General features: G+C 41.1%; 1 protein-coding gene across 3 annotated transcripts in view; it reads right to left on the bottom strand.

The window, feature by feature from the left end:
* CUNH19orf12 (chromosome unknown C19orf12 homolog) overlaps positions 1-14795 on the bottom strand; it is a 54834-nt gene that overhangs the window by 10892 nt on the left and 29147 nt on the right. The window contains exon 1 of one of the 3 annotated variants that reach the window (XM_035893624.1): positions 10891-10971. The exons of the other annotated variants lie outside the window; for them this stretch is intronic. The gene's annotated coding sequence lies outside the window, so the exon portion shown is untranslated. Of the gene's footprint in view, positions 1-10890; positions 10972-14795 lie in introns of those variants that run through there. 3 annotated transcript variants of the gene reach the window in all.

Below are 14795 nucleotides of genomic sequence, written 5' to 3' on the forward strand. Positions count from 1 at the left end.
GGCCCGGCCCGGCCCAGGCCGGAGGTCAGGCGCGCTGTAACCGCTCTCCCGCAGCTCGGCGCTTGTTTTGGAACAGCGCAACGCGCCCCGGGGAGCATCGCCCTCCTGTGCGCGGGCACGGCCTTGTGAAGGGTGTTACAAAATGTCGCAGGTAGGGTTCAGGTACGCGGTTCGGGGGGAGCCCTCCCGACCCCCGCCGAGCCGCTGCAGGAGGAGGAATAACGGGACTGCTTACCGCAGAGTGCTTTAGGCCATACCTGGCCCTAATCTGAGAATGGTTTTTGCAGGTTTATTTCAGTCATCAGCTCAGTAAAGCGCAGCGTGCTAGCCCGATACAGCACCATATGTAATCAAACAAGCTATGCACTGAAGCAGCGTTAAACAGCTGTGTCACATATGGCCCCTGAAATATCACACTGCTGCTTAACACCACTGCGATCTTTGACAAGTTACTGCCTAATGTTCAAAATGCTGCCGTTCCCTAAGAACGGATTATTAGGAGAAGTTTTTGGTTTTGTCAGCTTAAGCCTTTATTTATTATTTCATTTCTGATTTAAGGTAAACCTCCCCTCATTTCCTTGCTGCGAAAATGAAAAAGCAGTATGAGGAAAAGAAGGAGGAATATAACTCATCATTTTTGTCCCTTTCCTGTGGCTGCACTGGGGACTTGTTAACCTCCCCATGCTTTATACGATCACATAAAATAACTCTCTGTATAACAACTCAAAATGTTACAGGTCTACCGGTGCTCTTGATTTTTATGATTGGGATGTAAAAAGCAAACGTAATTCCTAAAATGAGCAAAGAACCAAAATGCTGTGTACATTTTAAAAAGTAACACCCCAAATTCCAGCTGTAAGCAGCCTTCCAAAGAGCAAAACTAAAAGCAATGAAGTCTGCCAACCGTTGAAGGAGGGAAGTTTTATCTATCCCAAACTGAATCACTACTTCACTACTCCAGTTAAAAATCAACACAGGTTATTAGGGCTACATCAGCAGGTATTTATTACGCCTATTTTTTCCTATGGTAGAAGTTACTAAAATGAAAATGCAAGGTAACAGTGCAGAGTGCATCCTTCAAGGATGTACACGCTGCTGTAAATCACGTTACGCTCTCAGAGAAATTCTGACTCTGTTGAAGTCAATGGGGAGCTGGTTATTGTTACCAGCTGGATTAAGATTTGGTTCGGTACGTAGTTACCAGCCAGCATCTGATCGCGTGCCTATTATTCTCCTTGGTGAGCATTAACCGATATATGTGAATCAGCACTCCACACATGCCACCAAACATTCTGTGAGTTTGGGCTAAATAACAGTGCAGAAGTCCTATTTTTGGCCTTAGCGGAAGCAGCAAGGCCGAGGATAGATTTTCTCCTGCCCACGTTTGCTACCCGGCGGGCTCCATCTGGTGGCTACCCACACCTCGCCATCGCAGGGGTTCAGCTACACACTCTCCGAGATGCGAGAAGGGACAGCTCTGCTGGCTGTGTTCTCTTGTACAGGACTGTGCACTCTGGCTGGATCCGTCCCTGTAATTCTAGCTTGTATTTATGCACATTTCGACATCCACTCTTGACAAATAATTAGTACCCGAGATAAATGTTAACATGCTTTTTGAATTCTAGGGAGTGGAGTGAGAGCAGTTCAATGTGGTCCTGCTGCCAGTCGGATTCTGCCATTAAATAATCTCACTGTATTCACCGCAGTATGCTGGGCTCTTACAAGTACTAGATGTCATTGCTATTCCTAGATCACAGTTCTCATTGTCCCCTTTATCAGCATTGATTCACTATTTAATTTCCTTTATCAGGATGCTTTACAGTTTTTTCCTCTTCAGGTTACTAGGAACTCTATACTTTTAAAAAATCAAGAGGGGAAAAAAATTGCCTTTCACCCCCCAAAATCCTCAAGCAATCTGTCAAAAGCAAGCATCAGAAATCAGCCACAGCAGTGGTGCGCTGGCATTCAGGTTTGATGAGCCACTTGGCAGATTTCTGTCAAGTCCTTCCCTAACATACAGCAAGAACCCAAAATAACCACCAGCTGGTTCAGCATGTCCTCAGCGTGCTGGGTTCACTGCCTATTGTCATGGCTTTTGACATACTAGGAGATAGGCCAAGGGGCACCGGAACGATTTCGGCTGGAGATGGACTGTTGCTACCAAGAGAACGATTCCTTCTGGCTTTCAGCCTGCTCCTTATGGGGTCTTGAGGAAATGCTCATCAGGAGCAGGCTCAGTCTGGAGGAACTGTCCAGAAATACCTGATGCAATTATCTGAAATACCTATTACCTTCACAGGGAACTGTGACAGATTTTTTTAAGATGAGGCACTTAATCTTGTTGGACAGAAAAAAGCTGTTTCTCTACATTTTCCTCTGTACCAGAGATTCCCAGAAAAAACACGAGGATTAGGCAACTGTACATGACAGACTTAGTTTCATCATTTCACTAGTTGCCATTTTTTCTTTTTTCTTAAAATCTTTAAATTTCTTACTAGCACAATGGCAGGAAAAACACATTCAAAACTCAAGGCATGCGCAAGTAATATAGATCCATTTGCCTAAGTCTGCAAAGCACCTAAGAACACTCTTGAGATTTCCCTTTCGTGTCAAAGTGTTAACTTGGATATGGGTAAGGATGGTTTAATTTACCATGTTACATCAAAGCAAGGACAGAAGAGGAAAAAGGAAGAAATGTCACGTGTTCCCCAGAACATGTGATGGGAGTGAGTGGTCCACAGAGAAGAAAGGGGACTGAAGGTGTAACAAAGCAGGCTTCTAACCACATCCAAGTTTAGGAGGGTAAGAGATTTCTATCAGTTCCCCCAGAAGTGTGGGAAAGCCTATGCTGCAGTGAAGAAAAGCTGCTTTGCTTATCCCTGTCTAACGTCCAGGGCTCTAGACAACCTGCATCCCTCCTTGGATGCTATAAAACCCCAGTCACAGGAATAACAGGATCTGTTTTGAAGGAGTCTGCCACTTCTGCTTCATATTATATTTATAATTTGAACCTTCCTTTCTTGACAACAATACAGTTTTATAACTTCTCAGTTCCTGATATTATATTCTGGATTACCAAGAAAATAGTCAGCTCCACAAGTTCAAACACGGTACAACCTATATGGAAAGAGAAAATGAATATAAAAGTAATGCTGTAGCATTTAAGTCTTTAAACAGAGCCACTTAGTAAGGGAAATTTTGCAACTGCAGAATGGCTGTTTAAAGGGAACAGCGCTTTCTACAGAACGCTGTGCAATGAGAAAAGGTAAAATTTCCTAAAAGCAGGAACCTAACTCCAATTTTTACCTATTAACACTCTTCACCTCTGTGCATGCAGGTGTAAATAATACAGTAAAAATGACCGAATTGCTACTGAAAGACACAATAGCAGGTTACAGAGATCCACTACAAGCAAAGCATATGCTTGATGGCAAATCTTTTCCTCATTTCCTACATTAGATATTCATCAGGGTCTGACTTCTAATTGAATGCAAATAAAGGGTATAACAGGTTTTTGCATATGAAGTGAAGATATAGAACATCTGTCTCTTCACAGCCTTTCAATGTACCGTATGTGACATTAAGCAAAGAAGAGGTTTCTCTCATCAGCTTGTAGGAAACAGTGAATTTGAAGAACAGTGTGACTGAATTAAATCATTCCTCTGCTGCTGTAAAAAGCGCTTCTTTGGTCTCCCTGCACACTCTCAGGTGATAAAATGCCAAGTTGGGCAAAATCAGTTTCAATGCCAAAAAGATGGACTACTGGTGCAGAAGGTCACAAAACACTATTAATTGCCTTATATCATCTCAGTCTTGAAAGATGAACAAAAAATATAGGCTGGCACTTTGGAATAAAGCGCACATTGCTAGCTAGCACTATCCAAGTAAGCTGTTAAAGATTTAAGGCATATCCTTAACTACAAATGGTATACCTATCTTCTGCTCTTTGGACTCTTACCATAGTAGTCATTTATGCTGAGTTTTTACTACTTCAGCAGCCTAATTCAGTAATTGTGCTTACTGGTACAGAGTAGCCATTTTGTGACCTTTTCAGAAAAAGCTATAGCAAATCTGAATGTAAAAGCCAGTGTCCTGAAACTAGTTTCTGTGTTTATATGTTACAGCATGTATGAATACTCAAGTGGAAATAAAATCCTGATAAAAATAGCCACACAAAATACCTGCAAGGATTCTGGAGAGGAGCTAAAAAAAAAAAAAAAGAGACAATCTCTTACAACCACTTTGTCCACTCATAACTCTTTGGCAGAATGTATCTAAGAGAACTGCATCTGAGGTCTCTTCAAACCTCTAATTAAAGGGCATACATAAACCAGACAAAGTTCAAAATCAGATCTAAAATGTGTATTGTAAATTCAGTTAAGGAACAAAGCATTCTAGCACCAAGGATAGAAGGATGACATTTGAAGGTGTCTGAAATAACATCAGTGATAGATTTCCATGCTTGATACTATTCAGTGGTGTGAGAAATCTGTACTATAACCTGGTGCTTGCGAGTCTGAGAACAGTAAATGTTCAGCTACATGTAATTTTGGCCCCAAACATACAGTACTATGGAGACGCAAAAAGTAAGCACAAAGAAGTTGATTTAAGTCCCATCAGAGTCAAAGGTCCTTGGCTGACTTCACTTCCAACCTTACACCGACTTCATGGGTGCTGAATGAGAGCCCAAATTTTACAAAGCTGTTAGACTAAATTTCTTGTTCTTCTGGGAACACAGAACAATTCTCTCCAGCCTTCTTGGGTCCGAGTTCTGATAATGTGACATGCAAGAGGGGAGCTCGCAGTCAGCTAGGTAGTGGGGTGGAAGGGAAGAGGCCAGCTTGTACAGATTGCATTGCCTAATTCTATTTTCTCATGCAGAAGTCACTGCATGAGTGTTACAGTGGGATTTCCAGACTTACACAGTTTAGCATGTTATATTTTAATACTGTCTCCTGGGCCACCTCTCTGCTTCACTTGCAATCACAAAGGTGTCACCATTTGGGATCACATAGTGCCTCTGTGGCTACAACAGGGTTGTCCAAAGAGCAATTGCTAAATGAAGAGCATGGCAGTGTTTATACCACATTTATAGTTGTCCCATAACGTGATCTAGACTTTAGGAGCAAAAAGAACCAGAGACTCCTTGCAAATTACAAAGAGGCCCTTTGCTGGCTTTCTGCAGACCTCAATCTGGGAACCACTGCCTTAAAAATGTCATAAATAACTGTCTCAGGAGTAAAATGATGTGCTCTCAAAAATGGTAAGGAGCATAATTTATGAAGAACAGCTAATGCCAAATGGCTTTACCTACAACAGTGTGCATATACACAATCATGAGAGGCAAGTGTAGAGGGCATTGATCAAGCAGATAAGTAGAAAGGGAAAGAACTGGGCACCCCTCCTCTATGATAAGTTCCAGGGGATCTTTCATTCTGCCCTGAGTAGACAAGCATTAAGTTCTCAAAAGTCTGTTGAAAAGACTCACAGCAGGATGTGCCAATCTCCATACCACAGAAGAATAAAAGACTAAGATTTTGCTGCAATTAGAATAAACAACTGTCCTCAATTTCTGTCAAACAGTAGATGTCTCCCTTTGCCAGAGTTTGAAACGTGTGTAAAATGTTGTTAGGGTACACATCCACAGCCAGCATTATTACTCTTTTTCAGCCTACATTCCCATCATGCCTCATACAAAAATCCATGGGGGACGAAAGATAACACTGAGTCCAAACCCTGAGAACAGAGCCCCATGAAAGCAACAAATTATAAACTCTACTGAAGAGATTTTCTTCAGAAAGATCACAGGTCTCATGCTTTAGTCATGGCCCATTCCTTTGCCAGCAGGTTCAGAGAGAGTGATCTGTGAGAGCTAAGTGATTTCTTTCAAGTAAGCTGCTCACGATGACTACAGAAACCTCAAGGATTACAGTGCACAAACAATGGGAGAAAAGCTGCTTCAAATAATACACCCAGACAATGGAGTTGCCATTATGGTAGCAATGCAAAATATGGACAGGGATTTAAATGAAACGGGTGATATCTGTATACTTTGGAGGGCTCACGTGTGCCAAATTTGGCAGCATGAGTGTTCATATTGCTTGTTGCTCCACCCCTTGAACAATGAGGCTAAACCCCATATGTGCAGGAGTTGGTAGAGCACAAGCAGTTTTGCTAATCACACTGCATGCAAAAGCAAAAAGACAAAGGGAACTAGTAATGCTTAGACTAGCATTGGGGAAATAATTAAGCATGAATGAAATATTGTATGTGGATTTGAAATGAATGTTCTTGGAAACAATTGTGCTGTTTCAGTTGTGCTGCTTTCCCCCCTAAGTTTCACAAAGTAATTTGCATGTCATTTAAATAAATACCATAAATTATTGCAAACTTTTTGTTTTTATTTACATAAAACAAAATGCTCATTTCCATTATTGTTTGGATTACCTGACATGAGTGAAATGCAGAGGTCTGAGAAGAAACTTGTCTCTCCCCAAAATATTAGAGATCTCATGCACGAGTGAGCCAGAAAGGAGGACCCCACCTTTAGCGTTGCCTTATCGAGACAATTAATGCTCTGCAGATGTAACAAAGATACAGGATTGGATCTTTCAGTTGAGCCAAGCTGGAGCTGCAAGCCAGTTGCAGGTACTGGTACACGCTGCCTTGCAGTTGTCAGGGCTTCATGGCCCTTCATGAAAATATGAACAGCTCAGCCCTGCTTGTCTGCTGGCATGCAATGTTCACTGGCCAAACCTGCTTTTTCTGGGATTTCTTTAGTTTGGGGCTTAAGCACACACAGAGAACAATGACAACAACTACAGGCATACTGAATTTGCACAAGCTGCTTGAGTGCTCAACAGCAACTGCAGCGGATACTCGGTTCAGCTTTCACACTCTGGGAGGTTAGGACACTTAACTCCCATCTCTCTAATGAATTCTCCGTTTCTCTTTGAGAATTCATGGGATTTAATTTCAACCACTGTAACTTACAAGGCCTACACTCTTCTCTGATGCTCATATTTTTTTCAGTTCCATTCAGTGTTATCCACACATCACCAATTTGATTTCACCTCTGAAAAATATTTGCCTCCCTTCTTGACTATATAATTAAACTTCTTCTCAGACTCTCTCAAACCTGCCTTCTCCTCTCACCCTCTCGGGGGGGGGGGGGGGGGGGAGGTCAATAGCATCCAGTTCAGAACCCTTACCATTCTGTGCATTCAGAGAATTAAAAAGAAATCAAATGATTGAAATACAGATCCTAATCCAGAAAAAGGTGAGCGCAAGGTAACCTAAAAAGTTAGGTAGGTACACATCCCTCTGCAGGATCATACGGGGCCTGTTGGCCACTGAAAACTAAACAGAGGTACCATCACGTGAAAAACCAGGTGACCTAACCATCTGCAAAAGGAAGAATTGAATATCTAGCAAAAATTTTCATGTTCTGGCCATAAGATAGTAAATGATCATTCAGGCTTCTGACCTCTGAAGACTGCTCGCAGGTTTCTTCCACAATGCTTTATTTACGCCTGGTTGCTCTTTCCAGTCTAAAAGGGAACCCAGCAAATATTCTCCTCTCTTCTCTTTTGCCCATGGTCTGTTGCAAAATATGTCCAACAATACAGATTGCAAGCCAGATGAACTCATTATACAGATGGTTTTTTTCCACAGAAAAATATCCTACTCTGTAGTCTCAATTTCTAAGGCTGTTTTTTGTTTTATAAACCAAGGGATCCAACCCACTTCCCATCTTGTATACGAAGGCATTTACTTTCCTGGACTTTGCTTAGTGGAGTCCTAAGTTTTGCTTCACCACAAAGGAAATAAAATTGACTGGGTCTAACTTCATGATTTCCAGATATCACTAGGGTGTGCTGTAGATCATGAAATTTCAGTAAAGCATAGTTAACAGGGAACAATCTGGCTGCTATACTAAATATTTTAAATTAATTGCAAACATAGAAACAACTCACTGACTCAAATTCCTTTTAAAACAACATACACACTCAAGAGAGGTAATGTAACACCTTAACAATTTAAAACATTTTTGTTACATAGGCACGGTAAACACAGCGTGGTACGTAGCAGAGAACTAACTAGAGTCAAGCAGATAATCACATGCCTAACCTGCACATAGATAACCAAAATCCAGGCGTTCAGTCTGGTGGGAATTGAGAAAAATGGACTAGAACGAATATCCATAACAAACCAGGTAACAAGCAATAAGGGACTCTTTATGGAAAACTTTCTATGAAAAAAAATTATGAGGCTATTTAAGTCACTGGAACGCACAAGGGTAAGGCCTGAGGATGCAGAGTCAGGGGCTGAATAGTAATTATTTACGCCAATCAATTCATATAAACAATGGTGCTAAAATGCCCAGAGAGGGTAACAGTAGAACTGAACCAAATTGATCCCAGGAAACTGCACCTGTCAGGTATCAGCCTTAGTACAAGGGTGCCCAGCATGGAGTGACACCAGGAAGGGCACCGCAGCCACCGGAGGAAGGAAAGCGTCAGCTCCCAGCTCTTGGCTTCCACCCACTTCCAGCCCCTGCAGGAGGTGGGAACCCTTGCTACAACCTGCACCCAACCAACGGCTCAGCTCCTGGGAAGAAGCGTCTTCCCACTCTTGCACCTATAACCTTCAGCCTAGGAAAGAAACATATATCTTGGCACACCCATCCGGTCAACTCCCAGTATAGTCATGGAGTGGTGATGGGATAATGAACCCAGCACAAAAAGGATGTGGAATCAGAAGAGTTTTTAAGCACATTTAAGCACAACTTTAAGCATATATTTACACTAACAACCACAGACTCGAATGCAAATTTAAGAACAAGCACCTATTTAAACATGAACAAAAGCTTAAATCATTTGCTGAGGTCCCAACTGTCAAGACATATCCAGTGGCAACAGCAAACAGAATTATCAAGTGATTCTTCAGCAGGCTATATGAACTGAGTCTGGTAGTCTTACACCATGAGCCACGTATTCATTATTACAACAATTTGTATCACTATTTGTAGCATCTAGGGAACCCCAATCAGGGCTCTATTGTGTTACAGACTGTACAAGCACAGAAAAATAGGATGGCTCTTATAATGAGTACATCACAAGCCCCACTACCATAATTAACATTGATTAGCATCGATGCAAACAGCATGGGAAGACAAAGATTGAGCCAGTTTGGGAGCTGAGGTACTCTCTCACCCTTTAAGGTGGCTCCTCTGGCTCCCAATCGCAGAACAGAGGGGAGGCTGTTTCCGTGGCGAAGGCTGCAGCCTCCAGCGCTCCCCATTAGCAGCTCCCATAAGCACATTCTAAGACACAGGATTCAAAGAGGCATCTTTATCACTTACTAATCCAGTCTTTGTCCCAGGCAACTACATCACACAATCCTGCCCTTAAAATTATTAAGGACCACAACAAACCAGTTGAGTGCTTTTTCTTCCTACTCAGGGCATACATCTCTCCGAAAACACACTAGGTTGGCTGGAACAGTTGGATTAGACTGTGTATCTATACATGAACCTAAATACTAAAGAAAGTAAAGAAAGCCTGCTATTTGCTATCACAGATCAGTATTAGTGTGAAATGCAATGGCTAGAATTGACCTAAAACAGGAATCAGAGTCAGACTTTCGGAGTATGTAAATCAACTGAAGTCAAAACACCAGTACCAAACCTGTTCCCTAATGTCTGAATTTCCCCTGCTTTCCCAAGCCCTTCTTCCCTACAGTTTCTGAAGCTGTATGATTGCAACCACCACACTCAGTTCTGATCAAAAAGGACAGCTGGCAACCTCTGATCTACTTAATATATTCAAAAAAGATCCAAAAACGCCAGATCCACTTCATATGAAATCTCAAAAGAGTGACCTTAATGGACATGGGATGTGGAACTGCATGTAATAAACTTCATCCCTCTAACATACAGTCTTCACTAAATCTATAATTATCATATGCATCTTCTCATCCCAGGCCCATGGCATTTTCCCAGGTTTGCCTTGGATACTTAAAGCAGTTTTTCCTTTCCAAATGTAGGAAAGAGTATCAACAGCTCTGTAATGCCAGCAAAAAGTGGTAACATTTTGAAATGGATAGTATGAAATCATAGGGTTGAATATTTTGATTGTGTAATGAAACTACCTTTATTAACCAACTAAGATTCAAGACCTGAAGCTTTCTCATAAACCGTCCTCTCCCAAAAATGTTTCTGCATGTTTTTGTTGCATAACCTAACAAAATACAGCCACCTTGAACTTCACTTTCACATCCAGCATCATGGAAAATATATCCATGGAAATATACATTCACACTAGAAATTTAGATCAGTTCTACACGACATCACTCATTTCACAGCCTAACCTGCAATCTGGTGTATCCTCAGAGATTCAGTGCCTATCTGAAGAATTCTCATATGCATTAAACTGAACATATATGTAAATGTTTGCAGGATTATACTGTAGCCACAATTTCAAATGCAATCCATATATGCTTATATGCTCAACTGTAGTTAGGTTCTGGTGTTTTTCTACTTTTGCCATTCTGGAAAAGTTTCTTAATTTATTTTTTTTTAAAGATACTTCCTACAATTCCACTCACAGGGAAGCGAAGGATAATGCTATAAAGCCTAAAAATAAACTTAGATCTGCTAAAAAATTCATCATTTCACTCCCAGGCTTCCACCAGCTGGGCTTGTCTGCTTTAGGTTTGACACCCCTGAGAGCTACAAGCAGAACTTATAAAGATGAGCAAGTTTACATGAGCATGATGAAGAGATCCATTTTTTTAATCTTTACTTTGCCAAAATACTGTCTGGGGCATTTATTATTGGAAGACATTTATTTTTGGCAATTCCTTACTCACTTTTAATACCATACTTACGTTATTTGCAAATTTGGAGAGGTAATGTCCAAATACGCACACTGCTCTACACGTACTTCTTTCAGGTTCTCATTACATTTGTTAAACTAATTCTCAAGGATCTACTGGAGATACAGCGAAGACCCCCTGAACACCAGTTAAGAATAAACCTGTAATGAGAATAAATTACACACGCATATCAATTGCTACAAGTCCTGTAAGGAGTGAGACCTTTCTACATAAATATCTGCTGCAGAATTAAATCTGATACATTAATAAAAGCCCTCCCCACCCAAATCAAAGAACGGAAGTATAACAGTTACCCGATCAGTTAAAAGAATAAACCTTTTAAATAAATAAATTTGCGCTACACCAATTTATGTCACTGTGGTACTTAAGGCGAAACCTTTTAAAGGAATAGATTTACTGTGCATACAGATCTCCACTGGGTATGTGTAATTATGCAAAGGAAAGGCATTACTTTTAAAGTGGATGAATGGCTGATACTTTTTGATTTACTGCTAGAAACAGGAAAATGGTAATGGCATGAAATAAGCATTTGCAAAACCGTTTTGGCAGACAGAAAATGTTTGATTTACCTAGGGCATCCATCAGGTTCTATACTTTAGATCAAAGTAGATAAATGGAAAGGCAAATGGATATTTGGAAAAAAAATCTACAGCTTTTCTGTCAGCCCTGCAAGTAAGTTAAATGTTTGGAGGGGGAAAAAGCCCAAGGCTCTTTGGATGGAAGGAAGCCATGATTCATCACTTCTCTGGCAACTACAGCTTTCTGTATTTACCTGGAAAGGTGAGAATGGCATGGAAGTAGTAGTAATTTTCTCATTCTGGGCCTGATTCTGAAAGGTGATTTGAAGGTGGCTGGCAAAGCTCAACATTTCCATCTGATACTGGAAATGAGATAATGTGTACCCTGGGTCATAATTTCCTCTCAACTCCAAATTGCTGACTCTTTTTCTGTCCTGACTTGAATTGACACTGGTGAAGAAAATATGTTCCAGTCAAGACACACACCCCGCAAAACAAAAATCCACTGACGTCTCAGATCCTTTTGAAATCTGTGCAGTAGGAAAGCGTACTAAAGGTAGGACAAGGCTTACTGGACAATTATCTGTGACAAGCCAGGAGACTGAAGAATGAAAAATCAGCTTATTCCTATGGCAAAATTCTTCCTGGAGTTTTCTAGTGAAAAGCATGATTTCCGAGTGTGCCATAATCCTGTTCTGAACTCCTGCTATACTGAAATGCATCACCAGGAGCTATGCAGTATATGCTTTGTGTCAAACCCTTAAAGCATCACTAGACCTATGGTACACATGTTGCACAGACAGTTCGAACAAGCACAGTAAATCCAAAATGCTTGGGACATCCAATTTGTTGTGTTTGTGAAAATCCACAGGAGGGCACATGCACAAGAGCCCCAGACATATCAGATTTACTGTGAGTGTGCACACTGTGCAGTGGGCATTTCCAGTAAGTGTCAGATTTGCTATATAAGCACGGTAGAAAGGATTTGCTGGGATTATTAGACATCTGGAAACCTCAACAAACATACATAATCCTTGAATATAACCTCTTGACAAAATGTCTGACTGGGGAAGGACATGCCTGGAGAAATTCAACACACGTCCCTCTGTCCGCTCCATCAGGAAATAATGCAGAGTAGGGTATGGCCTTTCCAGCTCCCTCCACATCGTTATGAGCATAAGCAGCAAATCTATCAGCTACTTCTGCATCCACTTGTTCTATGGAAGGGTTGCCCAGCTCTTAAGAGGCTGAAGAGCAATCAAAACTTTTGCCCAGATAGGTAAAAAAGCCAGCAAGACTTATAATTACACAATCACAGAGAACTCAGCTGCTCTTTAGGATACTAGTTTCATATATGTGTCATAACAAAATTAGCAGATATCTGCTCCTGCTGACTTACACAGCCTGTATTTTTAACTCAGTACCTTATCCTTGACCACTGAAATACTGGAACAGGTTACCCAGAGAGGTTGTGGAAACTCCATCTTTACAGATATTCAAAAATCTGTCTGGACAAGATCCTGAGCAACCTGTTCTAGTGGACTGTGCTTTCAGCCAGGGGGTTGGACTAGATGATGCTCCTTCCAACCCACACTGTTCTGTAATTCTGTGGTGAAGATCCTTCCCTTCAGTTTTGTAGATGCACTTGCCTTCCAAGTAGTAATTCATTGATCATACCTCTACCATAAGCCGTGGTTATCACTGTATACAGAGAGTTCAAAGATGCTGCGTTTGTGGAACAGGCCAAATCCTTTGCAGTGATCTGCAGTTATCAACCAAAAAGGGCCAAAAAATATGAAGCTTTGCCAACAAAAGATATCAAGAAGGATGATGCTAGCCCTCTGCTGCATTCCAATATCTGCAACTGGTAAACAGGCCTTACACATAAGGCTTACATACACAGCTCCACAGATGAGATGAATGAGATGAAAGCCAACGCATCTTCAGACCAGGCTCAGCAAGCAGGACCCAGACCTTTTATACCTACATGCCCTCCAATCACCCCTTCCCTCTCCCCAAGCTTATCTTTAGTTATGCCTCTCTGAAACAGCAACCCTGCTACAGACTTCCACATACAAAAACTCTTAAAATCAAGACTCAAGACTAAGACCACCAAATGCAGGATGCATATACACCTAGAACAATCAATGTACCTATGTGAGCTGAAGATTTGTGCACATCTAGGGATATCTGAAAGTTATACACTTTGTCTGTAGAAAAAGTCATTGAAAGCTTCCCATGCAAGGAATAAAATAAGTGTTAAAATATTGAGCTAGAAGTAAGGCCAGACTGTATTTCTCCTCCTGCAATAAATCAGCACTATATGTATATATTAAATCCAATCCCTTGATGTGTCCAGTTTCAGTGATAAAAACTTAGCAAGCAGGGCAAAAGTTATTGGGTAGAGATCGATATGCTTGCTTGTTGTCCTTGATTGGCAATAATGCGACATTTTCTCCTTGACTGCAAGAGGCGCTTTTGTGATTTGGGAGCATAAAGAAATTCTGTACTTGACAGATTTATACAGTAGGAATACACTAATGTCCTTTGACCTGCTTAAGAATAAATACGACCTACCAAATTGTCATTTTTATGGGTATTTACAACTGAGGCACTTTGTAAACCTAAGAACTAATATTTCCCAAAGGAAATCTGTGCTCTCGAATCTTGATAAATTATTGAAAAATACAAGCCACTACCAGCCCTACAAATTTTCTCTTCTATTTCTCCTATTTTTAGTTACATAGGAGTTGTCAAAGCAGATTGGACTACTGATCTATTTCACCGGGTATGTAGCTGCAGCCATGGCTAGTGCTTCAGAAGAATCCTGTAATATTTTTGGCTATTCTATCAAGGCTGTGTAAAAAAATTCTTTCCTGAAACTTGAAGGTTTTCAGTGCCTGATTGAAATATTAGTCATATAATTCTTTAAGCGCTCAAATTACTGTTAGAAAAGTATTACAAACTACAATTTCCACAGCCCAAATGCCACCAGCTGCATTTGCACTCACGAATGCTTCCGCTGATACTTTAAACAGACAGTGCGAGGAGTAAAATAAGCCATCCCAGTTCACCCAAACTCCAGTGCTCACCACCTTATGGGTGTAGTGCAGATAGTCTGTAATTTAATAACTCGTTACTGACCAAGGACATCCCTGATTTCTTAATTCTGCAGGCCAGGTGACCCAGGAAGCCTTCATTTGATTGCCGTATCTCAGCTCCACTTCATCTCACCTACCCACCCACTTCCCACATAAATTTCTTCCATCACCTTTATGCTGTCTGCCCACAAAGGCTTTCACAAAAGACAAACTAACTACCTGCCGAGGAGAGATGGGAACTAATGAGATGAGGACCTCTGCCCTTCAGAATCTTCCT

The sequence above is a fragment of the Egretta garzetta genome, unplaced genomic scaffold (genome assembly GCF_000687185.1).
Source record: "Egretta garzetta isolate BGI_Z169 unplaced genomic scaffold, ASM68718v1 scaffold354, whole genome shotgun sequence".
Taxonomy (NCBI): Eukaryota; Metazoa; Chordata; class Aves; order Pelecaniformes; family Ardeidae; genus Egretta; species Egretta garzetta.